Source organism: Euprymna scolopes, chromosome 6, assembly GCF_053919585.1.
Source record: "Euprymna scolopes isolate OS-2025 chromosome 6, ASM5391958v1, whole genome shotgun sequence".
NCBI lineage: Eukaryota > Metazoa > Mollusca > Cephalopoda > Sepiida > Sepiolidae > Euprymna > Euprymna scolopes.
The window spans coordinates 14,306,721-14,332,689 of record NC_136487.1 but is presented as its reverse complement, the minus strand read 5'-3'; the positions used below and the strand labels follow the sequence as shown (position 1 = coordinate 14,332,689).

At 35.3% G+C, this 25,969-nt stretch overlaps 67 non-coding genes across 67 annotated transcripts; all 67 read right to left on the bottom strand.

The window, feature by feature from the left end:
* Nucleotides 1–194: 194 nt before the first annotated feature.
* On the bottom strand, nt 195–266 carry Trnaw-cca (transfer RNA tryptophan (anticodon CCA)). Its single transcript has one exon. It is a non-coding gene; the product is annotated as a tRNA-Trp (tRNA).
* Nucleotides 267–750: 484 nt separating this feature from the next.
* Trnaw-cca (transfer RNA tryptophan (anticodon CCA)) lies at nt 751–822 on the bottom strand. Its single transcript has one exon. It is a non-coding gene; the product is annotated as a tRNA-Trp (tRNA).
* Nucleotides 823–1,028: 206 nt separating this feature from the next.
* On the bottom strand, nt 1,029–1,100 carry Trnaw-cca (transfer RNA tryptophan (anticodon CCA)). Its single transcript has one exon. It is a non-coding gene; the product is annotated as a tRNA-Trp (tRNA).
* A 484-nt stretch (nt 1,101–1,584) lies between these two features.
* Trnaw-cca (transfer RNA tryptophan (anticodon CCA)) lies at nt 1,585–1,656 on the bottom strand. Its single transcript has one exon. It is a non-coding gene; the product is annotated as a tRNA-Trp (tRNA).
* A 484-nt stretch (nt 1,657–2,140) lies between these two features.
* Nucleotides 2,141–2,212, bottom strand: Trnaw-cca (transfer RNA tryptophan (anticodon CCA)). Its single transcript has one exon. It is a non-coding gene; the product is annotated as a tRNA-Trp (tRNA).
* A 206-nt stretch (nt 2,213–2,418) lies between these two features.
* On the bottom strand, nt 2,419–2,490 carry Trnaw-cca (transfer RNA tryptophan (anticodon CCA)). The gene has a single exon. It is a non-coding gene; the product is annotated as a tRNA-Trp (tRNA).
* Nucleotides 2,491–2,696: 206 nt separating this feature from the next.
* Nucleotides 2,697–2,768, bottom strand: Trnaw-cca (transfer RNA tryptophan (anticodon CCA)). The gene has a single exon. It is a non-coding gene; the product is annotated as a tRNA-Trp (tRNA).
* A 484-nt stretch (nt 2,769–3,252) lies between these two features.
* Trnaw-cca (transfer RNA tryptophan (anticodon CCA)) lies at nt 3,253–3,324 on the bottom strand. The gene has a single exon. It is a non-coding gene; the product is annotated as a tRNA-Trp (tRNA).
* A 206-nt stretch (nt 3,325–3,530) lies between these two features.
* On the bottom strand, nt 3,531–3,602 carry Trnaw-cca (transfer RNA tryptophan (anticodon CCA)). Its single transcript has one exon. It is a non-coding gene; the product is annotated as a tRNA-Trp (tRNA).
* Nucleotides 3,603–4,085: 483 nt separating this feature from the next.
* Nucleotides 4,086–4,157, bottom strand: Trnaw-cca (transfer RNA tryptophan (anticodon CCA)). The gene has a single exon. It is a non-coding gene; the product is annotated as a tRNA-Trp (tRNA).
* A 206-nt stretch (nt 4,158–4,363) lies between these two features.
* On the bottom strand, nt 4,364–4,435 carry Trnaw-cca (transfer RNA tryptophan (anticodon CCA)). The gene has a single exon. It is a non-coding gene; the product is annotated as a tRNA-Trp (tRNA).
* Nucleotides 4,436–6,029: 1,594 nt separating this feature from the next.
* On the bottom strand, nt 6,030–6,101 carry Trnaw-cca (transfer RNA tryptophan (anticodon CCA)). Its single transcript has one exon. It is a non-coding gene; the product is annotated as a tRNA-Trp (tRNA).
* Nucleotides 6,102–6,307: 206 nt separating this feature from the next.
* On the bottom strand, nt 6,308–6,379 carry Trnaw-cca (transfer RNA tryptophan (anticodon CCA)). The gene has a single exon. It is a non-coding gene; the product is annotated as a tRNA-Trp (tRNA).
* Nucleotides 6,380–6,862: 483 nt separating this feature from the next.
* Nucleotides 6,863–6,934, bottom strand: Trnaw-cca (transfer RNA tryptophan (anticodon CCA)). Its single transcript has one exon. It is a non-coding gene; the product is annotated as a tRNA-Trp (tRNA).
* Nucleotides 6,935–7,418: 484 nt separating this feature from the next.
* Trnaw-cca (transfer RNA tryptophan (anticodon CCA)) lies at nt 7,419–7,490 on the bottom strand. Its single transcript has one exon. It is a non-coding gene; the product is annotated as a tRNA-Trp (tRNA).
* Nucleotides 7,491–7,696: 206 nt separating this feature from the next.
* Trnaw-cca (transfer RNA tryptophan (anticodon CCA)) lies at nt 7,697–7,768 on the bottom strand. The gene has a single exon. It is a non-coding gene; the product is annotated as a tRNA-Trp (tRNA).
* A 1,040-nt stretch (nt 7,769–8,808) lies between these two features.
* On the bottom strand, nt 8,809–8,880 carry Trnaw-cca (transfer RNA tryptophan (anticodon CCA)). The gene has a single exon. It is a non-coding gene; the product is annotated as a tRNA-Trp (tRNA).
* A 206-nt stretch (nt 8,881–9,086) lies between these two features.
* Trnaw-cca (transfer RNA tryptophan (anticodon CCA)) lies at nt 9,087–9,158 on the bottom strand. The gene has a single exon. It is a non-coding gene; the product is annotated as a tRNA-Trp (tRNA).
* A 206-nt stretch (nt 9,159–9,364) lies between these two features.
* On the bottom strand, nt 9,365–9,436 carry Trnaw-cca (transfer RNA tryptophan (anticodon CCA)). Its single transcript has one exon. It is a non-coding gene; the product is annotated as a tRNA-Trp (tRNA).
* A 484-nt stretch (nt 9,437–9,920) lies between these two features.
* On the bottom strand, nt 9,921–9,992 carry Trnaw-cca (transfer RNA tryptophan (anticodon CCA)). Its single transcript has one exon. It is a non-coding gene; the product is annotated as a tRNA-Trp (tRNA).
* Nucleotides 9,993–10,198: 206 nt separating this feature from the next.
* On the bottom strand, nt 10,199–10,270 carry Trnaw-cca (transfer RNA tryptophan (anticodon CCA)). Its single transcript has one exon. It is a non-coding gene; the product is annotated as a tRNA-Trp (tRNA).
* A 483-nt stretch (nt 10,271–10,753) lies between these two features.
* Trnaw-cca (transfer RNA tryptophan (anticodon CCA)) lies at nt 10,754–10,825 on the bottom strand. Its single transcript has one exon. It is a non-coding gene; the product is annotated as a tRNA-Trp (tRNA).
* Nucleotides 10,826–11,031: 206 nt separating this feature from the next.
* On the bottom strand, nt 11,032–11,103 carry Trnaw-cca (transfer RNA tryptophan (anticodon CCA)). The gene has a single exon. It is a non-coding gene; the product is annotated as a tRNA-Trp (tRNA).
* A 206-nt stretch (nt 11,104–11,309) lies between these two features.
* Trnaw-cca (transfer RNA tryptophan (anticodon CCA)) lies at nt 11,310–11,381 on the bottom strand. Its single transcript has one exon. It is a non-coding gene; the product is annotated as a tRNA-Trp (tRNA).
* Nucleotides 11,382–11,865: 484 nt separating this feature from the next.
* Nucleotides 11,866–11,937, bottom strand: Trnaw-cca (transfer RNA tryptophan (anticodon CCA)). Its single transcript has one exon. It is a non-coding gene; the product is annotated as a tRNA-Trp (tRNA).
* A 206-nt stretch (nt 11,938–12,143) lies between these two features.
* Trnaw-cca (transfer RNA tryptophan (anticodon CCA)) lies at nt 12,144–12,215 on the bottom strand. Its single transcript has one exon. It is a non-coding gene; the product is annotated as a tRNA-Trp (tRNA).
* Nucleotides 12,216–12,698: 483 nt separating this feature from the next.
* On the bottom strand, nt 12,699–12,770 carry Trnaw-cca (transfer RNA tryptophan (anticodon CCA)). Its single transcript has one exon. It is a non-coding gene; the product is annotated as a tRNA-Trp (tRNA).
* A 206-nt stretch (nt 12,771–12,976) lies between these two features.
* On the bottom strand, nt 12,977–13,048 carry Trnaw-cca (transfer RNA tryptophan (anticodon CCA)). The gene has a single exon. It is a non-coding gene; the product is annotated as a tRNA-Trp (tRNA).
* A 206-nt stretch (nt 13,049–13,254) lies between these two features.
* On the bottom strand, nt 13,255–13,326 carry Trnaw-cca (transfer RNA tryptophan (anticodon CCA)). Its single transcript has one exon. It is a non-coding gene; the product is annotated as a tRNA-Trp (tRNA).
* Nucleotides 13,327–13,532: 206 nt separating this feature from the next.
* On the bottom strand, nt 13,533–13,604 carry Trnaw-cca (transfer RNA tryptophan (anticodon CCA)). The gene has a single exon. It is a non-coding gene; the product is annotated as a tRNA-Trp (tRNA).
* A 206-nt stretch (nt 13,605–13,810) lies between these two features.
* On the bottom strand, nt 13,811–13,882 carry Trnaw-cca (transfer RNA tryptophan (anticodon CCA)). The gene has a single exon. It is a non-coding gene; the product is annotated as a tRNA-Trp (tRNA).
* Nucleotides 13,883–14,088: 206 nt separating this feature from the next.
* On the bottom strand, nt 14,089–14,160 carry Trnaw-cca (transfer RNA tryptophan (anticodon CCA)). Its single transcript has one exon. It is a non-coding gene; the product is annotated as a tRNA-Trp (tRNA).
* Nucleotides 14,161–14,366: 206 nt separating this feature from the next.
* On the bottom strand, nt 14,367–14,438 carry Trnaw-cca (transfer RNA tryptophan (anticodon CCA)). The gene has a single exon. It is a non-coding gene; the product is annotated as a tRNA-Trp (tRNA).
* A 206-nt stretch (nt 14,439–14,644) lies between these two features.
* On the bottom strand, nt 14,645–14,716 carry Trnaw-cca (transfer RNA tryptophan (anticodon CCA)). Its single transcript has one exon. It is a non-coding gene; the product is annotated as a tRNA-Trp (tRNA).
* Nucleotides 14,717–14,922: 206 nt separating this feature from the next.
* On the bottom strand, nt 14,923–14,994 carry Trnaw-cca (transfer RNA tryptophan (anticodon CCA)). Its single transcript has one exon. It is a non-coding gene; the product is annotated as a tRNA-Trp (tRNA).
* A 206-nt stretch (nt 14,995–15,200) lies between these two features.
* On the bottom strand, nt 15,201–15,272 carry Trnaw-cca (transfer RNA tryptophan (anticodon CCA)). Its single transcript has one exon. It is a non-coding gene; the product is annotated as a tRNA-Trp (tRNA).
* Nucleotides 15,273–15,478: 206 nt separating this feature from the next.
* On the bottom strand, nt 15,479–15,550 carry Trnaw-cca (transfer RNA tryptophan (anticodon CCA)). Its single transcript has one exon. It is a non-coding gene; the product is annotated as a tRNA-Trp (tRNA).
* Nucleotides 15,551–16,034: 484 nt separating this feature from the next.
* On the bottom strand, nt 16,035–16,106 carry Trnaw-cca (transfer RNA tryptophan (anticodon CCA)). The gene has a single exon. It is a non-coding gene; the product is annotated as a tRNA-Trp (tRNA).
* Nucleotides 16,107–16,312: 206 nt separating this feature from the next.
* Trnaw-cca (transfer RNA tryptophan (anticodon CCA)) lies at nt 16,313–16,384 on the bottom strand. The gene has a single exon. It is a non-coding gene; the product is annotated as a tRNA-Trp (tRNA).
* A 483-nt stretch (nt 16,385–16,867) lies between these two features.
* On the bottom strand, nt 16,868–16,939 carry Trnaw-cca (transfer RNA tryptophan (anticodon CCA)). The gene has a single exon. It is a non-coding gene; the product is annotated as a tRNA-Trp (tRNA).
* Nucleotides 16,940–17,145: 206 nt separating this feature from the next.
* On the bottom strand, nt 17,146–17,217 carry Trnaw-cca (transfer RNA tryptophan (anticodon CCA)). The gene has a single exon. It is a non-coding gene; the product is annotated as a tRNA-Trp (tRNA).
* Nucleotides 17,218–17,701: 484 nt separating this feature from the next.
* Nucleotides 17,702–17,773, bottom strand: Trnaw-cca (transfer RNA tryptophan (anticodon CCA)). The gene has a single exon. It is a non-coding gene; the product is annotated as a tRNA-Trp (tRNA).
* Nucleotides 17,774–18,257: 484 nt separating this feature from the next.
* On the bottom strand, nt 18,258–18,329 carry Trnaw-cca (transfer RNA tryptophan (anticodon CCA)). Its single transcript has one exon. It is a non-coding gene; the product is annotated as a tRNA-Trp (tRNA).
* Nucleotides 18,330–18,535: 206 nt separating this feature from the next.
* Trnaw-cca (transfer RNA tryptophan (anticodon CCA)) lies at nt 18,536–18,607 on the bottom strand. The gene has a single exon. It is a non-coding gene; the product is annotated as a tRNA-Trp (tRNA).
* A 206-nt stretch (nt 18,608–18,813) lies between these two features.
* Trnaw-cca (transfer RNA tryptophan (anticodon CCA)) lies at nt 18,814–18,885 on the bottom strand. Its single transcript has one exon. It is a non-coding gene; the product is annotated as a tRNA-Trp (tRNA).
* Nucleotides 18,886–19,091: 206 nt separating this feature from the next.
* Nucleotides 19,092–19,163, bottom strand: Trnaw-cca (transfer RNA tryptophan (anticodon CCA)). The gene has a single exon. It is a non-coding gene; the product is annotated as a tRNA-Trp (tRNA).
* Nucleotides 19,164–19,369: 206 nt separating this feature from the next.
* Trnaw-cca (transfer RNA tryptophan (anticodon CCA)) lies at nt 19,370–19,441 on the bottom strand. The gene has a single exon. It is a non-coding gene; the product is annotated as a tRNA-Trp (tRNA).
* A 206-nt stretch (nt 19,442–19,647) lies between these two features.
* On the bottom strand, nt 19,648–19,719 carry Trnaw-cca (transfer RNA tryptophan (anticodon CCA)). Its single transcript has one exon. It is a non-coding gene; the product is annotated as a tRNA-Trp (tRNA).
* A 206-nt stretch (nt 19,720–19,925) lies between these two features.
* On the bottom strand, nt 19,926–19,996 carry Trnaw-cca (transfer RNA tryptophan (anticodon CCA)). Its single transcript has one exon. It is a non-coding gene; the product is annotated as a tRNA-Trp (tRNA).
* A 206-nt stretch (nt 19,997–20,202) lies between these two features.
* Nucleotides 20,203–20,274, bottom strand: Trnaw-cca (transfer RNA tryptophan (anticodon CCA)). The gene has a single exon. It is a non-coding gene; the product is annotated as a tRNA-Trp (tRNA).
* A 206-nt stretch (nt 20,275–20,480) lies between these two features.
* Nucleotides 20,481–20,552, bottom strand: Trnaw-cca (transfer RNA tryptophan (anticodon CCA)). The gene has a single exon. It is a non-coding gene; the product is annotated as a tRNA-Trp (tRNA).
* A 206-nt stretch (nt 20,553–20,758) lies between these two features.
* On the bottom strand, nt 20,759–20,829 carry Trnaw-cca (transfer RNA tryptophan (anticodon CCA)). Its single transcript has one exon. It is a non-coding gene; the product is annotated as a tRNA-Trp (tRNA).
* Nucleotides 20,830–21,035: 206 nt separating this feature from the next.
* Trnag-ccc (transfer RNA glycine (anticodon CCC)) lies at nt 21,036–21,107 on the bottom strand. Its single transcript has one exon. It is a non-coding gene; the product is annotated as a tRNA-Gly (tRNA).
* A 206-nt stretch (nt 21,108–21,313) lies between these two features.
* Nucleotides 21,314–21,385, bottom strand: Trnaw-cca (transfer RNA tryptophan (anticodon CCA)). The gene has a single exon. It is a non-coding gene; the product is annotated as a tRNA-Trp (tRNA).
* Nucleotides 21,386–21,868: 483 nt separating this feature from the next.
* Trnaw-cca (transfer RNA tryptophan (anticodon CCA)) lies at nt 21,869–21,940 on the bottom strand. Its single transcript has one exon. It is a non-coding gene; the product is annotated as a tRNA-Trp (tRNA).
* A 206-nt stretch (nt 21,941–22,146) lies between these two features.
* Trnaw-cca (transfer RNA tryptophan (anticodon CCA)) lies at nt 22,147–22,218 on the bottom strand. Its single transcript has one exon. It is a non-coding gene; the product is annotated as a tRNA-Trp (tRNA).
* A 206-nt stretch (nt 22,219–22,424) lies between these two features.
* Trnaw-cca (transfer RNA tryptophan (anticodon CCA)) lies at nt 22,425–22,496 on the bottom strand. Its single transcript has one exon. It is a non-coding gene; the product is annotated as a tRNA-Trp (tRNA).
* A 206-nt stretch (nt 22,497–22,702) lies between these two features.
* Nucleotides 22,703–22,774, bottom strand: Trnaw-cca (transfer RNA tryptophan (anticodon CCA)). The gene has a single exon. It is a non-coding gene; the product is annotated as a tRNA-Trp (tRNA).
* A 206-nt stretch (nt 22,775–22,980) lies between these two features.
* Nucleotides 22,981–23,052, bottom strand: Trnaw-cca (transfer RNA tryptophan (anticodon CCA)). The gene has a single exon. It is a non-coding gene; the product is annotated as a tRNA-Trp (tRNA).
* A 206-nt stretch (nt 23,053–23,258) lies between these two features.
* Nucleotides 23,259–23,330, bottom strand: Trnaw-cca (transfer RNA tryptophan (anticodon CCA)). Its single transcript has one exon. It is a non-coding gene; the product is annotated as a tRNA-Trp (tRNA).
* Nucleotides 23,331–23,815: 485 nt separating this feature from the next.
* Nucleotides 23,816–23,887, bottom strand: Trnaw-cca (transfer RNA tryptophan (anticodon CCA)). Its single transcript has one exon. It is a non-coding gene; the product is annotated as a tRNA-Trp (tRNA).
* A 206-nt stretch (nt 23,888–24,093) lies between these two features.
* Trnaw-cca (transfer RNA tryptophan (anticodon CCA)) lies at nt 24,094–24,165 on the bottom strand. The gene has a single exon. It is a non-coding gene; the product is annotated as a tRNA-Trp (tRNA).
* A 206-nt stretch (nt 24,166–24,371) lies between these two features.
* Trnaw-cca (transfer RNA tryptophan (anticodon CCA)) lies at nt 24,372–24,443 on the bottom strand. The gene has a single exon. It is a non-coding gene; the product is annotated as a tRNA-Trp (tRNA).
* Nucleotides 24,444–24,649: 206 nt separating this feature from the next.
* Nucleotides 24,650–24,721, bottom strand: Trnaw-cca (transfer RNA tryptophan (anticodon CCA)). The gene has a single exon. It is a non-coding gene; the product is annotated as a tRNA-Trp (tRNA).
* A 484-nt stretch (nt 24,722–25,205) lies between these two features.
* Nucleotides 25,206–25,277, bottom strand: Trnaw-cca (transfer RNA tryptophan (anticodon CCA)). Its single transcript has one exon. It is a non-coding gene; the product is annotated as a tRNA-Trp (tRNA).
* A 206-nt stretch (nt 25,278–25,483) lies between these two features.
* Nucleotides 25,484–25,555, bottom strand: Trnaw-cca (transfer RNA tryptophan (anticodon CCA)). Its single transcript has one exon. It is a non-coding gene; the product is annotated as a tRNA-Trp (tRNA).
* A 206-nt stretch (nt 25,556–25,761) lies between these two features.
* Nucleotides 25,762–25,833, bottom strand: Trnaw-cca (transfer RNA tryptophan (anticodon CCA)). Its single transcript has one exon. It is a non-coding gene; the product is annotated as a tRNA-Trp (tRNA).
* Between the last annotated feature and the right edge of the window lie 136 nt (nt 25,834–25,969).

Below are 25,969 nucleotides of genomic sequence, written 5' to 3'. Positions count from 1 at the left end.
CTCTTTTTATTGCATTCTTAAAATACTTATGAATCTGTACCGTACAAAAAATTTAATATTGTACATTACAGTAACATTTCAGAATAATAATTCATTGTAAAACCAGGATTGCATTAATTGCCATGGAAGACTGATAATCTTTGATGAAACATTTATAAAATAAATGGCATCCTTCAAATAAAAGAGAACGCATTTGACCCCGACGTGATCCGAACACGTAACCTTCTGATCTGGAGTCAGACGCGCTACCATTGCGCCACAAGGCCGTAAGCTAACCTCTCTTCTTATAGCATTCTTTAAATACTTATGACTGTGTACCGTACAAAAAATTTAATATTGTACATTACAATAACGTCTCAGAATAATAATTCATTGTAAAACCAGGATTGCATTAATTGCCATTGAAGACTTATAATCTTTGATGATACATTTATAAAATAAATGGCATCCTTCAAATAAAAGAGAACGCATTTGACCCCGACGTGATCCGAACACGAAACCTTCTCATCTGGAGTCAGACGCGCTACCATTGCGCCACAAGGCCGTAAGCTAACCTCTCTTCTTATAGCATTCTTTAAATACTTATGACTGTGTACCGTACAAAAAATTTAATATTGCACATTACAATAACGTCTCAGAATAATAATTTATTGTAAAACCAGGATGTCATTAATTGCCATTGAAGACTTATAATCTTTGATGATACATTTATAAAATAAATGGCATCCTTCAAATAAAAGGGAACGCTTTTGACCCCGACGTGATTCGAACACGTAACCTTCTGATATGGAGTCAGACGCGCTACCATTGCGCCACAAGGCCGTAAGCCAACCACTCTTATTATTGCATTCTTAAAATACTTATGAATCTGTACCGTACAAAAAATTTAATATTGTACATTACAATAACGTCTCAGAATAATAATTCATTGTAAAACCAGGATTGCATTAATTGCCATTGAAGACTTATAATCTTTGATGATACATTTATAAAATAAATGGCATCCTTCAAATAAAAGGGAACGCTTTTGACCCCGACGTGATTCGAACACGTAACCTTCTGATCTGGAGTCAGACGCGCTACCATTGCGCCACAAGGCCGTAAGCCAACCACTCTTATTATTGCATTCTTAAAATACTTATGAATCTGTACCGTACAAAAAATTTAATATTGTACATTACAGTAATATCTCAGAATAATAATTCATTGTAAAACCAGGATTGCATTAATTGCCATGGAAGACTGATAATCTTTGATGATACATTTATAAAATAAATGGCATCCTTCAAATAAAATTGAACGCATTTGACCCCGACGTGATCCGAACACGTAACCTTCTGATCTGGAGTCAGACGCGCTACCATTGACCCACAAGGCCGTAAGCTAACCTCCCTAGTTATTGCATTCTTAAAATACTTATGAATCTGCACCGTACAAAAAGTTTAATATTGTACATTACAATAACGTCTCAGAATAATAATTCATTGTAAAACCAGGATTGCATTAATTGCTATTGAAGACTTATAATCTTTGATGATACATTTATAAAATAAATGGCATCCTTCAAATAAAAGGGAACGCTATTGACCCCGACGTGATTCGAACACGTAGCCTTCTAATCTGGAGTCAGACGCGCTACCATTGCGCCACAATGCCGTAAGCCAACACCGCTTATTATTGCATTCTTAAAATACTTATGAATCTGTACCGTACAAAAAATTTAATATTGTACATTAGAGTAACATCTCAGAATAATAATTCATTGTAAAACCAGGATTGCATTAATTGCCATTGAAGACTGATAATCTTTGATGATACATTTATAAAATAAATGGCATCCTTCAAATAAAACGGAACGCTTTTGACCGGACGTGATTCGAACACGTAACCTTCTGATCTGGAGTCAGACGCGCTACCATTGACCCACAAGGCCGTAAGCAAAACCACTCTTTTTATTGCATTCTTAAAATACTTATGAATCTGTACCGTACAAAAAATTTAATATTGTACATTACAGTAACATTTCAGAATAATAATTCATTGTAAAACCAGGATTGCATTAATTGCCATGGAAGACTGATAATCTTTGATGAAACATTTATAAAATAAATGGCATCCTTCAAATAAAAGAGAACGCATTTGACCCCGACGTGATCCGAACACGTAACCTTCTGATCTGGAGTCAGACGCGCTACCATTGCGCCACAAGGCCGTAAGCTAACCTCTCTTCTTATAGCATTCTTTAAATACTTATGACTGTGTACCGTACAAAAAATTTAATATTGTACATTACAATAACGTCTCAGAATAATAATTCATTGTAAAACCAGGATTGCATTAATTGCCATTGAAGACTTATAATCTTTGATGATACATTTATAAAATAAATGGCATCCTCCAAATAAAAGGGAACGCTTTTGACCCCGACGTGATTCGAACACGTAACCTTCTGATATGGAGTCAGACGCGCTACCATTGCGCCACAAGGCCGTAAGCCAACCACTCTTATTATTGCATTCTTAAAATACTTATGAATCTGTACCGTACAAAAAATTTAATATTGTACATTACAATAACGTCTCAGAATAATAATTCATTGTAAAACCAGGATTGCATTAATTGCCATTGAAGACTTATAATCTTTGATGATACATTTATAAAATAAATGGCATCCTTCAAATAAAAGGGAACGCTTTTGACCCCGACGTGATTCGAACACGTAACCTTCTGATCTGGAGTCAGACGCGCTACCATTGCGCCACAAGGCCGTAAGCCAACCACTCTTATTATTGCATTCTTAAAATACTTATGAATCTGTACCGTACAAAAAATTTAATATTGTACATTACAGTAACATCTCAGAATAATAATTCATTGTAAAACCAGGATTGCATTAATTGCCATGGAAGACTGATAATCTTTGATGATACATTTATAAAATAAATGGCATCCTTCAAATAAAATTGAACGCATTTGACCCCGACGTGATCCGAACACGTAACCTTCTGATCTGGAGTCAGACGCGCTACCATTGACCCACAAGGCCGTAAGCTAACCTCCCTTGTTATTGCATTCTTAAAATACTTATGAATCTGCACCGTACAAAAAGTTTAATATTGTACATTACAATAACGTCTCAGAATAATAATTCATTGTAAAACCAGGATTGCATTAATTGCTATTGAAGACTTATAATCTTTGATGATACATTTATAAAATAAATGGCATCCTTCAAATAAAAGGGAACGCTTTTGACCCCGACGTGATTCGAACACGTAACCTTCTAATCTGGAGTCAGACGCGCTACCATTGCACCACAATGCCGTAAGCCAACACCGCTTATTATTGCATTCTTAAAATACTTATGAATCTGTACCGTACAAAAAATTTAATATTGTACATTACAGTAACATCTCAGAATAATAATTCATTGTAAAACCAGGATTGCATTAATTGCCATTGAAGACTGATAATCTTTGATGATACATTTATAAAATAAATGGCATCCTTCAAATAAAAGGGAACGCTTTTGACCCCGACGTGATTCGAACACGTAACCTTCTGATCTGGAGTCAGACGCGCTACCATTGCGCCACAAGGCCGTAAGCCAACCACTCTCATTGTTGCATTCTTAAAATACTTATTAATCTGTACCGTACAAAAAATTTAATATTGTACATTAGAGTAACATCTCAGAATAATAATTCATTGTAAAACCAGGATTGCATTAATTGCCATGGAAGACTGATAATCTTTGATGATACATTTATAAAATAAATGGCATCCTTCAAATAAAACGGAACGCTTTTGACCGGACGTGATTCGAACACGTAACCTTCTGATCTGGAGTCAGACGCGCTACCATTGACCCACAAGGCCGTAAGCCAACCACTCTTTTTATTGCATTCTTAAAATACTTATGAATCTGTACCGTACAAAAAATTTAATATTGTACATTACAGTAACATTTCAGAATAATAATTCATTGTAAAACCAGGATTGCATTAATTGCCATGGAAGACTGATAATCTTTGATGAAACATTTATAAAATAAATGGCATCCTTCAAATAAAAGAGAACGCATTTGACCCCGACGTGATCCGAACACGTTACCTTCTGATCTGGAGTCAGGCGCGCTACCATTGCGCCACAAGGCCGTAAGCTAACCTCTCTTCTTATAGCATTCTTTAAATACTTATGACTGTGTACCGTACAAAAAATTTAATATTGTACATTACAATAACGTCTCAGAATAATAATTCATTGTAAAACCAGGATTGCATTAATTGCCATTGAAGACTTATAATCTTTGATGATACATTTATAAAATAAATGGCATCCTTCAAATAAAAGGGAACGCTTTTGACCCCGACGTGATTCGAACACGTAACCTTTTGATCTGGAGTCAGACGCGCTACCATTGCGCCACAAGGCCGTAAGCCAACCACTCTTATTATTGCATTCTTAAAATACTTATGAATCTGTACCGTACAAAAAATTTAATATTGTACATTACAGTAATATCTCAGAATAATAATTCATTGTAAAACCAGGATTGCATTAATTGCCATGGAAGACTGATAATCTTTGATGATACATTTATAAAATAAATGGCATCCTTCAAATAAAATTGAACGCATTTGACCCCGACGTGATCCGAACCTGTAACCTTCTGATCTGGAGTCAGACGCGCTACCATTGACCCACAAGGCCGTAAGCTAACCTCCCTTGTTATTGCATTCTTAAAATACTTATGAATCTGCACCGTACAAAAAGTTTAATATTGTACATTACAATAACGTCTCAGAATAATAATTCATTGTAAAACCAGGATTGCATTAATTGCTATTGAAGACTTATAATCTTTGATGATACATTTATAAAATAAATGGCATCCTTCAAATAAAAGGGAACGCTATTGACCCCGACGTGATTCGAACACGTAACCTTCTAATCTGGAGTCAGACGCGCTATCATTGCGCCACAATGCCGTATGCCAACACCGCTTATTATTGCATTCTTAAAATACTTATGAATCTGTACCGTACAAAAAATTTAATATTGTACATTAGAGTAACATCTCAGAATAATAATTCATTGTAAAACCAGGATTGCATTAATTGCCATTGAAGACTGATAATCTTTGATGATACATTTATAAAATAAATGGCATCCTTCAAATAAAACGGAACGCTTTTGACCGGACTTGATTCGAACACGTAACTTTCTGATCTGGAGTCAGACGCGCTACCATTGACCCACAAGGCCGTAAGCCAACCACGCTTTTTATTGCATTCTTAAAATACTTATGAATCTGTACCGTACAAAAAATTTAATATTGTACATTACAGTAACATTTCAGAATAATAATTCATTGTAAAACCAGGATTGCATTAATTGCCATGGAAGACTGATAATCTTTGATGAAACATTTATAAAATAAATGGCATCCTTCAAATAAAAGAGAACGCATTTGACCCCGACGTGATTCGAACACGTAATTTTCTGATCTAGAGTCAGACGCGCTACCATTGCGCCACAAGGCCGTAAGCTAACATCTCTTCTTATAGCATTCTTTAAATACTTATGACTGTGTACCGTACAAAAAATTTAATATTGTACATTACAATAACGTCTCAGAATAATAATTCATTGTAAAACCAGGATTGCATTAATTGCCATTGAAGATTATAATCTTTGATGATACATTTATAAAATAAATGGCATCCTTCAAATAAAAGAGAACGCATTTGACCCCGACGTGATCCGAACACGAAACCTTCTCATCTGGAGTCAGACGCGCTACCATTGCGCCACAAGGCCGTAAGCTAACCTCTCTTCTTATAGCATTCTTTAAATACTTATGACTGTGTACCGTACAAAAAATTTAATATTGCACATTACAATAACGTCTCAGAATAATAATTTATTGTAAAACCAGGATGTCATTAATTGCCATTGAAGACTTATAATCTTTGATGATACATTTATAAAATAAATGGCATCCTTCAAATAAAAGGGAACGCTTTTGACCCCGACGTGATTCGAACACGTAACCTTCTGATATGGAGTCAGACGCGCTACCATTGCGCCACAAGGCCGTAAGCCAACCACTCTAATTATTGCATTCTTAAAATACTTATGAATCTGTACCGTACAAAAAATTTAATATTGTACATTACAATAACGTCTCAGAATAATAATTCATTGTAAAACCAGGATTGCATTAATTGCCATTGAAGACTTATAATCTTTGATGATACATTTATAAAATAAATGGCATCCTTCAAATAAAAGGGAACGCTATTGACCCCGACGTGATTCGAACACGTAGCCTTCTAATCTGGAGTCAGACGCGCTACCATTGCGCCACAATGCCGTAAGCCAACACCGCTTATTATTGCATTCTTAAAATACTTATGAATCTGTACCGTACAAAAAATTTAATATTGTACATTAGAGTAACATCTCAGAATAATAATTCATTGTAAAACCAGGATTGCATTAATTGCCATTGAAGACTGATAATCTTTGATGATACATTTATAAAATAAATGGCATCCTTCAAATAAAACGGAACGCTTTTGACCGGACGTGATTCGAACACGTAACCTTCTGATCTGGAGTCAGACGCGCTACCATTGACCCACAAGGCCGTAAGCCAACCACTCTTTTTATTGCATTCTTAAAATACTTATGAATCTGTACCGTACAAAAAATTTAATATTGTACATTACAGTAACATTTCAGAATAATAATTCATTGTAAAACCAGGATTGCATTAATTGCCATGGAAGACTGATAATCTTTGATGAAACATTTATAAAATAAATGGCATCCTTCAAATAAAAGAGAACGCATTTGACCCCGACGTGATCCGAACACGTAACCTTCTGATCTGGAGTCAGACGCGCTACCATTGCGCCACAAGGCCGTAAGCTAACCTCTCTTCTTATAGCATTCTTTAAATACTTATGACTGTGTACCGTACAAAAAATTTAATATTGTACATTACAATAACGTCTCAGAATAATAATTCATTGTAAAACCAGGATTGCATTAATTGCCATTGAAGACTTATAATCTTTGATGATACATTTATAAAATAAATGGCATCCTTCAAATAAAAGAGAACGCATTTGACCCCGACGTGATCCGAACACGAAACCTTCTCATCTGGAGTCAGACGCGCTACCATTGCGCCACAAGGCCGTAAGCTAACCTCTCTTCTTATAGCATTCTTTAAATACTTATGACTGTGTACCGTACAAAAAATTTAATATTGCACATTACAATAACGTCTCAGAATAATAATTTATTGTAAAACCAGGATGTCATTAATTGCCATTGAAGACTTATAATCTTTGATGATACATTTATAAAATAAATGGCATCCTTCAAATAAAAGGGAACGCTTTTGACCCCGACGTGATTCGAACACGTAACCTTCTGATATGGAGTCAGACGCGCTACCATTGCGCCACAAGGCCGTAAGCCAACCACTCTTATTATTGCATTCTTAAAATACTTATGAATCTGTACCGTACAAAAAATTTAATATTGTACATTACAATAACGTCTCAGAATAATAATTCATTGTAAAACCAGGATTGCATTAATTGCCATTGAAGACTTATAATCTTTGATGATACATTTATAAAATAAATGGCATCCTTCAAATAAAAGGGAACGCTTTTGACCCCGACGTGATTCGAACACGTAACCTTCTGATCTGGAGTCAGACGCGCTACCATTGCGCCACAAGGCCGTAAGCCAACCACTCTTATTATTGCATTCTTAAAATACTTATGAATCTGTACCGTACAAAAAATTTAATATTGTACATTACAGTAATATCTCAGAATAATAATTCATTGTAAAACCAGGATTGCATTAATTGCCATGGAAGACTGATAATCTTTGATGATACATTTATAAAATAAATGGCATCCTTCAAATAAAATTGAACGCATTTGACCCCGACGTGATCCGAACACGTAACCTTCTGATCTGGAGTCAGACGCGCTACCATTGACCCACAAGGCCGTAAGCTAACCTCCCTAGTTATTGCATTCTTAAAATACTTATGAATCTGCACCGTACAAAAAGTTTAATATTGTACATTACAATAACGTCTCAGAATAATAATTCATTGTAAAACCAGGATTGCATTAATTGCTATTGAAGACTTATAATCTTTGATGATACATTTATAAAATAAATGGCATCCTTCAAATAAAAGGGAACGCTATTGACCCCGACGTGATTCGAACACGTAGCCTTTTAATCTGGAGTCAGACGCGCTACCATTGCGCCACAATGCCGTAAGCCAACACCGCTTATTATTGCATTCTTAAAATACTTATGAATCTGTACCGTACAAAAAATTTAATATTGTACATTAGAGTAACATCTCAGAATAATAATTCATTGTAAAACCAGGATTGCATTAATTGCCATTGAAGACTGATAATCTTTGATGATACATTTATAAAATAAATGGCATCCTTCAAATAAAACGGAACGCTTTTGACCGGACGTGATTCGAACACGTAACCTTCTGATCTGGAGTCAGACGCGCTACCATTGACCCACAAGGCCGTAAGCAAAACCACTCTTTTTATTGCATTCTTAAAATACTTATGAATCTGTACCATACAAAAAATTTAATATTGTACATTACAGTAACATTTCAGAATAATAATTCATTGTAAAATTAGGATTGCATTAATTGCCATGGATGACTGATAATCTTTGATGAAACATTTATAAAATAAATGGCATCCTTCAAATAAAAGAGAACGCATTTGACCCCGACGTGATCCGAACACGTAACCTTCTGATCTGGAGTCAGACGCGCTACCATTGCGCCACAAGGCCGTAAGCTAACCTCTCTTCTTATAGCATTCTTTAAATACTTATGACTGTGTACCGTACAAAAAATTTAATATTGTACATTACAATAACGTCTCAGAATAATAATTCATTGTAAAACCAGGATTGCATTAATTGCCATTGAAGACTGATAATCTTTGATGATACATTTATAAAATAAATGGCATCCTCCAAATAAAAGGGAACGCTTTTGACCCCGACGTGATTCGAACACGTAACCTTCTGATATGGAGTCAGGCGCGCTACCATTGCGCCACAAGGCCGTAAGCCAACCACTCTTATTATTGCATTCTTAAAATACTTATGAATCTGTACCGTACAAAAAATTTAATATTGTACATTACAATAACGTCTCAGAATAATAATTCATTGTAAAACCAGGATTGCATTAATTGCCATTGAAGACTTATAATCTTTGATGATACATTTATAAAATAAATGGCATCCTTCAAATAAAAGGGAACGCTTTTGACCCCGACGTGATTCGAACACGTAACCTTCTGATCTGGAGTCAGACGCGCTACCATTGCGCCACAAGGCCGTAAGCCAACCACTCTTATTATTGCATTCTTAAAATACTTATGAATCTGTACCGTACAAAAAATTTAATATTGTACATTACAGTAACATCTCAGAATAATAATTCATTGTAAAACCAGGATTGCATTAATTGCCATGGAAGACTGATAATCTTTGATGATACATTTATAAAATAAATGGCATCCTTCAAATAAAATTGAACGCATTTGACCCCGACGTGATCCGAACACGTAACCTTCTGATCTGGAGTCAGACGCGCTACCATTGACCCACAAGGCCGTAAGCTAACCTCCCTTGTTATTGCATTCTTAAAATACTTATGAATCTGCACCGTACAAAAAGTTTAATATTGTACATTACAATAACGTCTCAGAATAATAATTCATTGTAAAACCAGGATTGCATTAATTGCTATTGAAGACTTATAATCTTTGATGATACATTTATAAAATAAATGGCATCCTTCAAATAAAAGGGAACGCTTTTGACCCCGACGTGATTCGAACACGTAACCTTCTAATCTGGAGTCAGACGCGCTACCATTGCACCACAATGCCGTAAGCCAACACCGCTTATTATTGCATTCTTAAAATACTTATGAATCTGTACCGTACAAAAAATTTAATATTGTACATTACAGTAACATCTCAGAATAATAATTCATTGTAAAACCAGGATTGCATTAATTGCCATTGAAGACTGATAATCTTTGATGATACATTTATAAAATAAATGGCATCCTTCAAATAAAAGGGAACGCTTTTGACCCCGACGTGATTCGAACACGTAACCTTCTGATCTGGAGTCAGACGCGCTACCATTGCGCCACAAGGCCGTAAGCCAACCACTCTCATTGTTGCATTCTTAAAATACTTATTAATCTGTACCGTACAAAAAATTTAATATTGTACATTAGAGTAACATCTCAGAATAATAATTCATTGTAAAACCAGGATTGCATTAATTGCCATTGAAGACTGATAATCTTTGATGATACATTTATAAAATAAATGGCATCCTTCAAATAAAACGGAACGCTTTTGACCGGACGTGATTCGAACACGTAACCTTCTGATCTGGAGTCAGACGCGCTACCATTGACCCACAAGGCCGTAAGCCAACCACTCTTTTTATTGCATTCTTAAAATACATATGAATCTGTACCGTACAAAAAATTTAATATTGTACATTACAGTAACATTTCAGTATAATAATTCATTGTAAAACCAGGATTGCATTAATTGCCATGGAAGACTGATAATCTTTGATGATACATTTATAAAATAAATGGCATCCTTCAAATAAAAGAGAACGCATTTGACCCCGACGTGATCCGAACACGAAACCTTCTGATCTGGAGTCAGACGCGCTACCATTGCGCCACAAGGCCGTAAGCTAACCTCTCTTCTTATAGCATTCTTTAAATACTTATGACTGTGTACCGTACAAAAAATTTAATATTGTACATTACAATAACGTCTCAGAATAATAATTCATTGTAAAACCAGGATTGCATTAATTGCCATTGAAGACTTATAATCTTTGATGATACATTTATAAAATAAATGGCATCCTTCAAATAAAAGGGAACGCTTTTGACCCCGACGTGATTCGAACACGTAACCTTCTGATATGGAGTCAGACGCGCTACCATTGCGCCACAAGGCCGTAAGCCAACCACTCTTATTATTGCATTCTTAAAATACTTATGAATCTGTACCGTACAAAAAATTTAATATTGTACATTACAATAACGTCTCAGAATAATAATTCATTGTAAAACCAGGATTGCATTAATTGCCATTGAAGACTTATAATCTTTGATGATACATTTATAAAATAAATGGTATCCTTCAAATAAAAGGGAACGCTTTTGACCCCGACGTGATTCGAACACGTAACCTTCTGATCTGGAGTCAGACGCGCTACCATTGCGCCACAAGGCCGTAAGCCAACCACTCTTATTATTGCATTCTTAAAATACTTATGAATCTGTACCGTACAAAAAATTTAATATTGTACATTACAGTAACATTTCAGAATAATAATTCATTGTAAAACCAGGATTGCATTAATTGCCATGGAAGACTGATAATCTTTGATGATACATTTATAAAATAAATGGCATCCTTCTAATAAAATAGAACGCATTTGACCCCGACGTGAGCCGAACAAGTAACCTTCTGATCTGGAGTCAGACGCGCTACCATTGACCCACAAGGCCGTAAGCTAACCTCCCTTGTTATTGCATTCTTAAAATACTTATGAATCTGCACCGTACAAAAAGTTTAATATTGTACATTACAATAACGTCTCAGAATAATAATTCATTGTAAAACCAGGATTGCATTAATTGCTATTGAAGACTTATAATCTTTGATGATACATTTATAAAATAAATGGCATCCTTCAAATAAAAGGGAACGCTTTTGACCCCGACGTGATTCGAACACGTAACCTTCTAATCTGGAGTCAGACGCGCTACCATTGCGCCACAATGCCGTAAGCCAACACCGCTTATTATTGCATTCTTAAAATACTTATGAATCTGTACCGTACAAAAAATTTAATATTGTACATTACAGTAACATCTCAGAATAATAATTCATTGTAAAACCAGGATTGCATTAATTGCCATTGAAGACTGATAATCTTTGATGATACATTTATAAAATAAATGGCATCCTTCAAATAAAAAGGAACGCTTTTGACCCCGACGTGATTCGAACACGTAACCTTCTGATATGGAGTCAGACGCGCTACCATTGCGCCACAAGGCCGTAAGCCAACCACTCTCATTGTTGCATTCTTAAAATACTTATTAATCTGTACCGTACAAAAAATTTAATATTGTACATTAGAGTAACATCTCAGAATAATAATTCATTGTAAAACCAGGATTGCATTAATTGCCATTGAAGACTGATAATCTTTGATGATACATTTATAAAATAAATGGCATCCTTCAAATAAAACGGAACGCTTTTGACCGGACGTGATTCGAACACGTAACCTTCTGATCTGGAGTCAGACGCGCTACCATTGACCCACAAGGCCGTAAGCCAACCACTCTTTTTATTGCATTCTTAAAATACTTATGAATCTATACCGTACAAAAAATTTAATATTGTACATTACAGTAACATTTCAGAATAATAATTCATTGTAAAACCAGGATTGCATTAATTGCCATGGAAGACTGATAATCTTTGATGATACATTTATAAAATAAATGGCATCATTCAAATAAAATAGAACGCATTTGACCCCGACGTGATCCGAACACGTAACCTTCTGATATGGAGTCAGACGCGCTACCATTGCGCCACAAGGCCGTAAGCTAACCTCTCTTCTTATAGCATTCTTTAAATACTTATGACTGTGTACCGTACAAAAAATTTAATATTGTACATTACAATAACGTCTCAGAATAATAATTCATTGTAAAACCAGGATTGCATTAATTGCCATTGAAGACTTATAATCTTTGATGATTCATAAAAAAAATAAATGGCATCCTTCAAATAAAATGGAACGCTTTTGACCCCGACGTGATTCGAACACGTAACCTTCTGATCTGGAGTCAGACGCGCTAGCATTGCGCCACAAAGCCGTAAGCCAACCACTCTTATTATTGCATTCTTAAAATACTTATGAACCTGTACCGTACAAAAAATTTAATATTGTACATTACAATAACGTCTCAGAATAATAATTCATTGTAAAACCAGGATTGCATTAATTGCCATTGAAGACTTATAATCTTTGATGATACATTTATAAAATAAATTGCATCCTTCAAATAAAAGAGAACGCATTTGACCCTTACGTGACTCGAACACGTAACCTTCTAATCTGGAGTCAGACGCGCTACCATTGCGCCACAATGCCGTAAGCCAAAACCGCTTATTATTGCATTCTTAAAATACTTATGAATCTGTACCGTACAAAAAATTTAATATTGTACATTACAGTAACATCTCAGAATAATAATTCATTGTAAAACCAGGATTGCATTAATTGCCATTGAAGACTGATAATCTTTGATGATACATTTATAAAATAAATGGCATCCTTCAAATAAAAGGGAACGCTTTTGACCCCGACGTGATTCGAACACGTAACCTTCTGATATGGAGTCAGACGCGCTACCATTGCGCCACAAGGCCGTAAGCCAACCACTCTCATTGTTGCATTCTTAAAATACTTATGAATCTGTACCGTACAAAAAATTTAATATTGTACATTACAATAACGTCTCAGAATAATAATTCATTGTAAAACCAGGATTGCATTAATTGCCATTGAAGACTGATAATCTTTGATGATACATTTATAAAATAAATGGCATCCTTCAAATAAAAGGGAACGCTTTTGACCCCGACGTGATTCGAACACGTAACCTTCTGATCTGGAGTCAGGCGCGCTACCATTGCGCCACAAGGCCGTAAGCCAACCATTCCTATTATTGCATTCTTAAAATACTTATGAATCTGTACCGTACAAAAAATTTAATATTGTACATTACAATAACGTCTCAGAATAATAATTCATTGTAAAACCAGGATTGCATTAATTGCCATTGAAGACTGATAATCTTTGATGATACATTTATAAAATAAATGGCATCCTTCAAATAAAAGGGAACGCTTTTGACCCCGACGTGATTCGAACACGTAACCTTCTGATCTGGAGTCAGACGCGCTACCATTGCGCCACAAGGCCGTAAGCCAACCATTCCTATTATTGCATTCTTAAAATACTTATGAATCTGTACCGTACAAAAAATTTAATATTGTACATTACAATAACGTCTCAGAATAATAATTCATTGAAAAACCAGGATTGCATTAATTGCCATTGAAGACTTATAATCTTTGATGATACATTTATAAAATAAATTGCATCCTTCAAATAAAAGAGAACGCATTTGACCCTTACGTGACTCGAACACGTAACCTTGTGATCTGGAGTCAGACGCGCTTCCATTGCGCCACAAGGCCGTAAGCCAACCACTCTTATTATTGCATTCTTAAAATACTTATGAATCTGTACCGTACAAAAAATTTAATATTGTACATTACAATAACGTCTCAGAATAATAATTCATTGTAAAACCAGGATTGCATTAATTGCCATTGAAGACTGATAATCTTTGATGATACGTTTATAAAATAAATGGCATCCTTCAAATAAAAGGGAACGCTTTTGACCCCGTCGTGATTCGAAGACGTAACCTTCTGATCTGGAGTCAGACGCGCTACCATTGCGCCACAAGGCCGTAAGCCAACCACTCTCATTATTTCATTCTTAAAATACTTATGAATCTGTACCGTACAAAAAATTTAATATTGTACATTACAGTAACATCTCAGAATAATAATTCATTGTAAAACCAGGATTGCATTAATTGCCATTGAAGACTGATAATCTTTGATGATATATTTATAAAATAAATGGCATCCTTCAAATAAAAGGGTACGCTTTTGACCCCGACGTGGTTCGAACACGTAACCTTCTGATCTGGAGTCAGACGCGCTACCATTGCGCCACAAGGCCGTAAGCTAACCTCTCTTATTATTGCATTCTTAAAATACTTATGAATCTGTACCGTACAAAAAATTTTATATTGTACATTACAATAACGTCTCAGAATAATAATTCATTGTAAAACCAGGATTGCATTAATTGCCATTGCAGACTGATAATCTTTGATGATACATTTATAAAATAAATGGCATCCTTCAAATAAAAGAGAACGCATTTGACCCCTACGTGATTCGAACACGTAACCTTCTGATCTGGAGTCAGACGCGCTACCATTGCGCCACAAGGCCGTAAGCCAACCACTCTTATTATTGCATTCTTAAAATACTTATGAATCTGTACCGTACAAAAAATTTAATATTGTACATTACAGTTACATCTCAGAATAATAATTCATTGTAAAACCGGGATTGCATTAATTGCCATGGAAGACTGATAAACTTTGATGATACATTTATAAAATAAATGGCATCCTTCAAATAAAAGGGAACGCTTTTGACCCCTACGTGATTCGAACACGTAACCTTCTGATCTGGAGTCAGACGCGCTACCATTGCGCCACAAGGCCGTAAGCCAACCACTCGTATTATTGCATTCTTAAAATACTTATGAATCTGTACCGTACGAAAGATTTAATATTGTACATTACAGTAACATTTCAGAATAATAATTCATTGTAAAACCAGGATTGCATTAATTGCCATGGAAGACTGATAATCTTTGATGATACATTTATAAAATAAATGGCATCCTTCTAATAAAATAGAACGCATTTGACCCCGACGTGATCCGAACAAGTAACCTTCTGATCTGGAGTCAGACGCGCTACCATTGACCCACAAGGCCGTAAGCTAACCTCCCTTGTTATTGCATTCTTAAAATACTTATGAATCTGCACCGTACAAAAAGTTTAATATTGTACATTACAATAACGTCTCAGAATAATAATTCATTGTAAAACCAGGATTGCATTAATTGCTATTGAAGACTTATAATCTTTGATGATACATTTATAAAATAAATGGCATCCTTCAAATAAAAGGGAACGCTTTTGACCCCGACGTGATTCGAACACGTAACCTTCTAATCTGGAGTCAGACGCGCTACCATTGCGCCACAATGCCGTAAGCCAAAACCGCTTATTATTGCATTCTTAAAATACTTATGAATCTGTACCGTACAAAAAATTTAATATTGTACATTACAGTAACATCTCAGAATAATAATTCATTGTAAAACCAGGATTGCATTAATTGCCATTGAAGACTGATAATCTTTGATGATACATTTATAAAATAAATGGCATCCTTCAAATAAAAGGGAACGCTTTTGACCCCGACGTGATTCGAACACGTAACCTTCTGATATGGAGTCAGACGCGCTACCATTGCGCCACAAGGCCGTAAGCCAACCACTCTCATTGTTGCATTCTTAAAATACTTATTAATCTGTACCGTACAAAAAATTTAATATTGTACATTAGAGTAACATCTCAGAATAATAATTCATTGTAAAACCAGGATTGCATTAATTGCCATTGAAGACTGATAATCTTTGATGATACATTTATAAAATAAATGGCATCCTTCAAATAAAACGGAACGCTTTTGACCGGACGTGATTCGAACACGTAACCTTCTGATCTGGAGTCAGACGCGCTACCATTGACCCACAAGGCCGTAAGCCAACCACTCTTTTTATTGCATTCTTAAAATACTTATGAATCTATACCGTACAAAAAATTTTATATTGTACATTACAGTAACATTTCAGAATAATAATTCATTGTAAAACCAGGATTGCATTAATTGCCATGGAAGACTGATAATCTTTGATGATACATTTATAAAATAAATGGCATCATTCAAATAAAAGAGAACGCGGTTGACCCCGACGTGATCCGAACACGTAACCTTCTGATATGGAGTCAGACGCGCTACCATTGCGCCACAAGGCCGTAAGCTAACCTCTCTTCTTATAGCATTCTTTAAATACTTATGACTGTGTACCGTACAAAAAATTTAATATTGTACATTACAATAACGTCTCAGAATAATAATTCATTGTAAAACCAGGATTGCATTAATTGCCATTGAAGACTTATAATCTTTGATGATTCATAAAAAAAATAAATGGCATCCTTCAAATAAAAGGGAACGCTTTTGACCCCGACGTGATTCGAACACGTAACCTTCTGATCTGGAGTCAGACGCGCTAGCATTGCGCCACAAAGCCGTAAGCCAACCACTCTTATTATTGCATTCTTAAAATACTTATGAACCTGTACCGTACAAAAAATTTAATATTGTACATTACAATAACGTCTCAGAATAATAATTCATTGTAAAACCAGGATTGCATTAATTGCCATTGAAGACTGATAATCTTTGATGATACATTTATAAAATAAATGGCATCCTTCAAATAAAAGGGAACGCTTTTGACCCCGTCGTGATTCGAACACGTAACCTTCTGATCTGGAGTAAGAAGCGCTACCATTGCGCCACAATGCCGTAAGCCAACCACTCTTATTATTGCATTCTTAAAATACTTATGATTCTGTACCGTACGAAAGATTTAATATTGTACATTACAATAACGTCTCAGAATAATAATTCATTGTAAAACCAGGATTGCATTAATTGCCATTGAAGACTTATAATCTTTGATGATACATTTATAAAATAAATGGCATCCTTCAAATAAAAGGGAACGCTTTTGACCCCGACGTGATTCGAACACGTAACCTTCTGATCTGGAGTCAGACGCGCTACCATTGCGCCACAAGGCCGTAAGCCAACCGCTCTCATTATTGCATTCTTAAAATACTTATGAATCTGTACCGTACAAAAAATTTAATATTGTACATTACAGTAACATCTCAGAATAATAATTCATTGTAAAACCAGGATTGCATTAATTGCCATGGAAGACTGATAATCTTTGATGATACATTTATAAAATAAATCGCATCCTTCAAATAAAAGAGAACGCATTTGACCCCGACGTGTTCCGAACACGTAACCTTCTGATCTGGAGTCAGACGCGCTACCATAGCGCCACAAGGCCGTAAGCTAACCTCTCTTATTATTGCATACTTAAAATACTTATGAATCTGTACCGTACAAAAAATTTAATATTGTACATTACAATAACGTCTCAGAATAATAATTCATTGTAAAACCAGGATTGCATTAATTGCCATTGAAGACTGATAATCTTTGATGATACATTTATAAAATAAATGGCATCCTTAAAATAAAAGGGAACGCTTTTGACCCCGACGTGATTCGAACACGTAACCTTCTGATCTGGAGTCAGACGCGCTACCATTGCGCCACAAGGCCGTAAGCCAACCATTCCTATTATTGCATTCTTAAAATACTTATGAATCTGTACCGTACAAAAAATTTAATATTGTACATTACAATAACGTCTCAGAATAATAATTCATTGTAAAACCAGGATTGCATTAATTGCCATTGAAGACTGATAATCTTTGATGATACATTTATAAAATAAATGGCATCCTTCAAATAAAAGGGAACGCTTTTGACCCCGACGTGATTCGAACACGTAACCTTCTGATCTGGAGTCAGACGCGCTACCATTGCGCCACAAGGCCGTAAGCCAACCATTCCTATTATTGCATTCTTAAAATACTTATGAATCTGTACCGTACAAAAAATTTAATATTGTACATTACAATAACGTCTCAGAATAATAATTCATTGAAAAACCAGGATTGCATTAATTGCCATTGAAGACTTATAATCTTTGATGATACATTTATAAAATAAATTGCATCCTTCAAATAAAAGAGAACGCATTTGACCCTTACGTGACTCGAACACGTAACCTTGTGATCTGGAGTCAGACGCGCTTCCATTGCGCCACAAGGCCGTAAGCCAACCACTCTTATTATTGCATTCTTAAAATACTTATGAATCTGTACCGTACAAAAAATTTAATATTGTACATTACAATAACGTCTCAGAATAATAATTCATTGTAAAACCAGGATTGCATTAATTGCCATGGAAGACTGATAATCTTTGATGATACGTTTATAAAATAAATGGCATCCTTCAAATAAAAGGGAACGCTTTTGACCCCGTCGTGATTCGAAGACGTAACCTTCTGATCTGGAGTCAGACGCGCTACCATTGCGCCACAAGGCCGTAAGCCAACCACTCTCATTATTTCATTCTTAAAATACTTATGAATCTGTACCGTACAAAAAATTTAATATTGTACATTACAGTAACATCTCAGAATAATAATTCATTGTAAAACCAGGATTGCATTAATTGCCATTGAAGACTGATAATCTTTGATGATATATTTATAAAATAAATGGCATCCTTCAAATAAAAGGGTACGCTTTTGACCCCGACGTTGTTCGAACACGTAACCTTCTGATCTGGAGTCAGACGCGCTACCATTGCGCCACAAGGCCGTAAGCTAACCTCTCTTATTATTGCATTCTTAAAATACTTATGAATCTGTACCGTACAAAAAATTTTATATTGTACATTACAATAACGTCTCAGAATAATAATTCATTGTAAAACCAGGATTGCATTAATTGCCATTGAAGACTTATAATCTTTGATGATACATTTATAAAATAAATGGCATCCTTCAAATAAAAGAGAACGCATTTGACCCCTACGTGATTCGAACACGTAACCTTCTGATCTGGAGTCAGACGCGCTACCATTGCGCCACAAGGCCGTAAGCCCACCACTCTAATTATTGCATTCTTAAAATACTTATGAATCTGTACCGTACAAAAAATTTAATATTGTACATTACAGTAACATCTCAGAATAATAATTCATTGTAAAACCAGGATTGCATTAATTGCCATTGAAGACTGATAATCTTTGATGATACATTTATAAAATAAATGGCATCCTTCAAATAAAAGGGAACGATTTTGACCGGACGTGATTCGAACACGTAACCTTCTGATCTGGAGTCAGACGCGCTACCATTGCGCCACAAGGCCGTAAGCAATCAACTCTTATTATTGCATTCTTAAAATACTTATGAATCTGTACCGTACAAAAAATTTAATATTGTACATTACAATAACGTCTCAGAATAATAATTCATTGTAAAACCAGGATTGCATTAATTGCCATTGAAGACTTATAATCTTTGATGATACATTTATAAAATAAATGGCATCCTTCAAATAAAAGGGAACGCTTTTGACCCCGACGTGATTCGAACACGTAACCTTCTGATCTGGAGTCAGACGCGCTGCAATTGCGCCACAAGGCCGTAAGCCAACCACTCTTATTATTGCATTCTTACAATACTTATGAATCTGTACCGTACAAAAAATTTAATATTGTACATTACAGTAACATCTCAGAATAATAATTCATTGTAAAACCAGGATTGCATTAATTGCCATGGAAGACTGATAATCTTTGATGATACATTTATAAAATAAATGGCATCCTTCAAATAAAAGGGAACGCTTTTGACCCCGACGTGATTCGAACACGTAACCTTCTGATCTGGAGTCAGACGCGCTACCATTGCGCCACAAGGCCGTAAGCTAACCACTCTTATTATTGCATTCTTAAAATACTTATGAATCTGTACCGTACAAAAAATTTAATATTGTACATTACAGTAACATCTCAGAATAATAATTCATTGTAAAACCAGGATTGCATTATTTGCCATCGAAGACTGATTATCTTTGATGATACATTTATAAAATAAATGGCATCCTTCAAATAAAAGGGAACGATTTTGACCGGACGTGATTCGAACACGTAACCTTCTGATCTGGAGTCAGACGCGCTACCATTGCGCCACAAGGCCGTAAGCCAACCACTCTTATTATTGCATTCTTAAAATACTTATGAATCTGTACCGTACAAAAAATTTAATATTGTACATTACAATAACGTCTCAGAATAATAATTCATTGTAAAACCAGGATTGCATTAATTGCCATTGAAGACTTATAATCTTTGATGATACATTTATAAAATAAATGGCATCCTTCAAATAAAAGGGAACGCTTTTGACCCCGACGTGATTCGAACACGTAACCTTCTGATCGGGAGTCAGACGCGCTGCAATTGCGCCATAAGGCCGTAAGCCAACCACTCTTATTATTGCATTCTTAAAATACTTATGAGTCTGTACCGTACAAAAAATTTAATATTGTACATTACAGTAACATCTCAGAATAATAATTCATTGTAAAACCAGGATTGCATTAATTGCCATGGAAGACTGATAATCTTTGATGATACATTTATAAAATAAATGGCATCCTTCAAATAAAAGGGAACGCTTTTGACCCCGACGTGATTCGAACACGTAACCTTCTGATCTGGAGTCAGACGCGCTACCATTGCGCCACAAGGCCGTAAGCTAACAACTCTTATTATTGAATTCTTAAAATACTTATGAATCTGTACCGTACAAAAAATTTAATATTGTACATTACAGTAACATCTCAGAATAATAATTCATTGTAAAACCAGGATTGCATTATTTGCCATTGAAGACTGATTATCTTTGATGATACATTTATAAAATAAATGGCATCCTTCAAATAAAAGGGAACGATTTTGACCAGACCTGATCCGAACACGTAACCTTCTGATCTGGAGTCAGACGCGCTACCATTGCGCCACAAGGCCGTAAGACAACCACCCTTATTATTGCATTCTTAAAATACTTATGAATCTGTACCGTACAAAAAACTTAATATTGTACATTACAATAACGTCTCAGAATAATAATTCATTGTAAAACCAGGATTGCATTAATTGCCATTGAAGACTTATAATCTTTGATGATACATTTATAAAATAAATGGCATCCTTCAAATAAAAGGGAACGCTTTTGACCCCGACGTGATTCGAACACGTAACCTTCTGATCTGGAGTCAGACGCGCTGGCATTGCGCCACAAGGCCGTAAGCCAACCACTCTTATTATTGCATTCTTAAAATACTTATGAATCTGTACCGTACAAAAAATTTAATATTGTACATTACAGTAACATCTCAGAATAATAATTCATTGTAAAACCAGGATTGCATTAATTGCCATGGAAGACTGATAATCTTTGATGATACATTTATAAAATAAATGGCATCCTTCAAATAAAAGGGAACGCTTTTGACCCCGACGTGATTCGAACACGTAACCTTCTGATCTGGAGTCAGACGCGCTACCATTGCGCCACAAGGCCGTAAGCTAACCACTCTTATTATTGCATTCTTAAAATACTTATGAATCTGTACCGTACAAAAAATTTAATATTGTATATTACAGTAACATCTCAGAATAATAATTCATTGTAAAACCAGGATTGCATTAATTGCCATTGCAGACTGATAATCTTTGATGATACATTTATAAAATAAATGGCATCCTTCAAATAAAAGGGAACGCTTTTGACCCCGACGTGATTCGAACACGTAACCTTCTGATCTGGAGGCAGACTCGCTACCATTGCGCCACAAGGCCGTAAGCCATCCACTCTTATTATTGCATTCTTAAAATACTTATGAATCTGTACCGTACAAAAAATTTAATATTGTACATTACAATAACGTCTCAGAATAATAATTCATTGTAAAACCAGGATTGCATTAATTGCCATTGAAGACTTATAATCTTTGATGATACATTTATAAAATAAATGGCATCCTTCAAATAAAAGGGAACGCTTTTGACCCCGACGTGATTCGAACACGTAACCTTCTGATCTGGAGTCAGACGCGCTACCATTGCGCCAGAAGGCCGTAAGCCAACCACTCTTATTATTGCATTCTTAAAATACTTATGAATCTGTACCGTACAAAAAATTTAATCTTGTACATTACAGTAACATCTCAGAATAATAATTCATTGTAAAACCAGGATTGCATTAATTGCCATTGAAGACTGATAATCTTTGATGATACATTTATAAAATAAATGGCATCCTTCAAATAAAAGGGAACGCTTTTGACCCCGACGTGATTCGAACACGTAACCTTCTGATCTGGAGTCAGACGCGCTACCATTGCGCCACAAGGCCGTAAGCCAACCACTCTCATTATTGCATTCTTAAAATACTTATTAATCTGTACCGTACAAAAAGTTTAATATTGTACATTAGAGTAACATCTCAGAATAATAATTCATTGTAAAACCAGGATTGCATTAATTGCCATTGAAGACTTATAATCTTTGATGATACATTTATAAAATAAATGGCATCCTTCAAATAAAAGGGAACGCATTTGACCCCGACGTTATTCGAACACGTAACCTTCTGATCTGGAGTCAGACGCGCTACCATTGCGCCACAAGGCCGTAAGCCAACCACTCTCATTATTGCATTCTTAAAATACTTATGAATCTGTACCGTACAAAAAATTTAATATTGTACATTAGAGTAACATTTCAGAATAATAATTCATTGTAAAACCAGGATTGCATTAATTGCCATTGAAGACTTATAATCTTTGATGATACATTTATAAAATAAATGGAATCCTTCAAACAAAAAGGGAACGCTTTTTACCCCGAGGTGATTCGCACACGTAAGCTTCTGATCTGGAGTAAGAAGCGCTACCATTGCGCCACAAGGCCGTAAGCCCACCACTCGTATAATTGCATTCTTAAAATACTTATGAATCTGTACCGTACGAAAGATTTAATATTGTACATTACAATAACGTCTCAGAATAATAATTCATTGTAAAACCAGGATTGCATTAATTGCCATGGAAGACTTATAATCGTTGATGATACATTTATAAAATAAATGGCATCCTTCAAATAAAAGGGAACGCTTTTGACCCCGACGTGATTCGAACACGTAATCTTCTGATCTGGAGTCAGACGCGCTACCATTGCGCCAGAAGGCCGTAAGCCAACCACTCTTATTATTGCATTCTTACAATACTTATGAATCTGTACCGTACAAAAAATTTAATATTGTACATTACAATAACGTCTCAGAATAATAATTCATTGTAAAACCAGGATTGCATTAATTGCCATTGAAGACTGATAATCTTGGATGATACATTTATAAAATAAATAGCATCCTTCAAATAAAAGGAAACGCTTTTGACCCCGACGTGATTCGAACACGTAACCTTCTGATCTGGAGTCAGACGCGCTACCATTGCGCCAAAAGGCCGTAAGCCAACCACTCTCATTGTTGCATTCTTAAAATACTTATGAATCTGTACCGTACAAAAAATTTAATATTGTACATTACAATAACGTCTCAGAATAATAATTCATTGTAAAACCAGGATTGCATTAATTGCCATTGAAGACTTATAATCTTTGATGATAAATTTATAAAATAAATGGCATCCTTCAAATAAAAGGGAACGCTTTTGACCCCGACGTGATTCGAACACGTAACCTTCTGATCTGGAGTCAGACGCGCTACCATTGTGCCACAAGGCCGTAAGCCAACCTCTTTTATTATTGCATTCTTAAAATACTGATGAATCTGTACCGTACAAAAAATGTAATATTGTACATTACAATAACGTCTCAGAATAATAATTCATTGTAAAACCAGGATTGCATTAATTGCCATTGAAGACTGATAATCTTTGATGATACATTTATAAAATAAATGGCATCCTTCAAATAAAAGGGAACGCTTTTGACCCCGACGTGATTCGAACACGTAACCTTCTGATCTGGAATCAGACGCGCTACCATTGCGCCACAAGGCCGTAAGCCAACCACTCTTATTATTGCATTCTTAAAATACTTATGAATCTGTACCGTACAAAAAATTTAATATTGTACATTACAATAACATCTCAGAATAATAATTCATTGTAAAACCAGGATTGCATTAATTGCAATGGAAGACTGATAATCTTTGATGATACATTTATAAAATAAATGGCATCCTTCAACTAAAAGGGAACGCTTTTGACCCCGACGTGATTCGAACACGTAACCTACTGCTCTGGAGTCAGACGCGCTCCCATTGCGCCACAAGGCCGTAAGCCAACCGCTCTTATTATTGCATTCTTACAATACTTATGAATCTGTATCGTACAAAAAATTTAATATTGTACATTACAATAACGTCTCAGAATAATAATTCATTGTAAAACCAGGATTGCATTAATTGCCATTGAAGACTTATAATCTTTGATGATACATTTATAAAATAAATGGCATCCTTCAAATAAAAGGGAACGCTTTTGACCCCGACGTGATTCGAACACGTAACCTTCTGATCTGGAGTCAGACGCGCTACCATTGCGCCAGAAGGCCGTAAGCCAACCACTCTTATTATTGCATTCTTAAAATACTTATGAATCTGTACCGTACAAAAAATTTAATATTGTACATTACAGTAACATGTCAGAATAATAATTCATTGTAAAACCAGGATTGCATTAATTGCCATTGAAGACTGATAATCTTTGATGATACATTTATAAAATAAATGGCATCCTTCAACTAAAAGGGAACGCTTTTGACCCCGACGTGATTCGAACACGTAACCTTCTGATCTGGAGTCAGACGCGCTACCATTGCGCCACAAGGCCGTAAGCCAACCACTCTCATTATTGCATTCTTAAAATACTTATTAATCTGTACCGTACAAAAAGCTTAATATTGTACATTAGAGTAACATCTCAGAATAATAATTCATTGTAAAACCAGGATTGCATTAATTGCCATTGAAGACTTATAATCTTTGATGATACATTTATAAAATAAATGGCATCCTTCAAATTAAAGGGAACGCATTTGACCCCGACGTGATTCGAACACGTAAACTTCTGATCTGGAGTCAGACGCGCTACCATTGCGCCACAAGGCCGTAAGCCAAACACTCTCATTATTGCATTCTTAAAATACTTATGAATCTGTACCGTACAAAAAATTTAATCTTGTACATTACAGTAACATTTCAGAATAATAATTCATTGTAAAACCAGGATTGCATTAATTGCCAT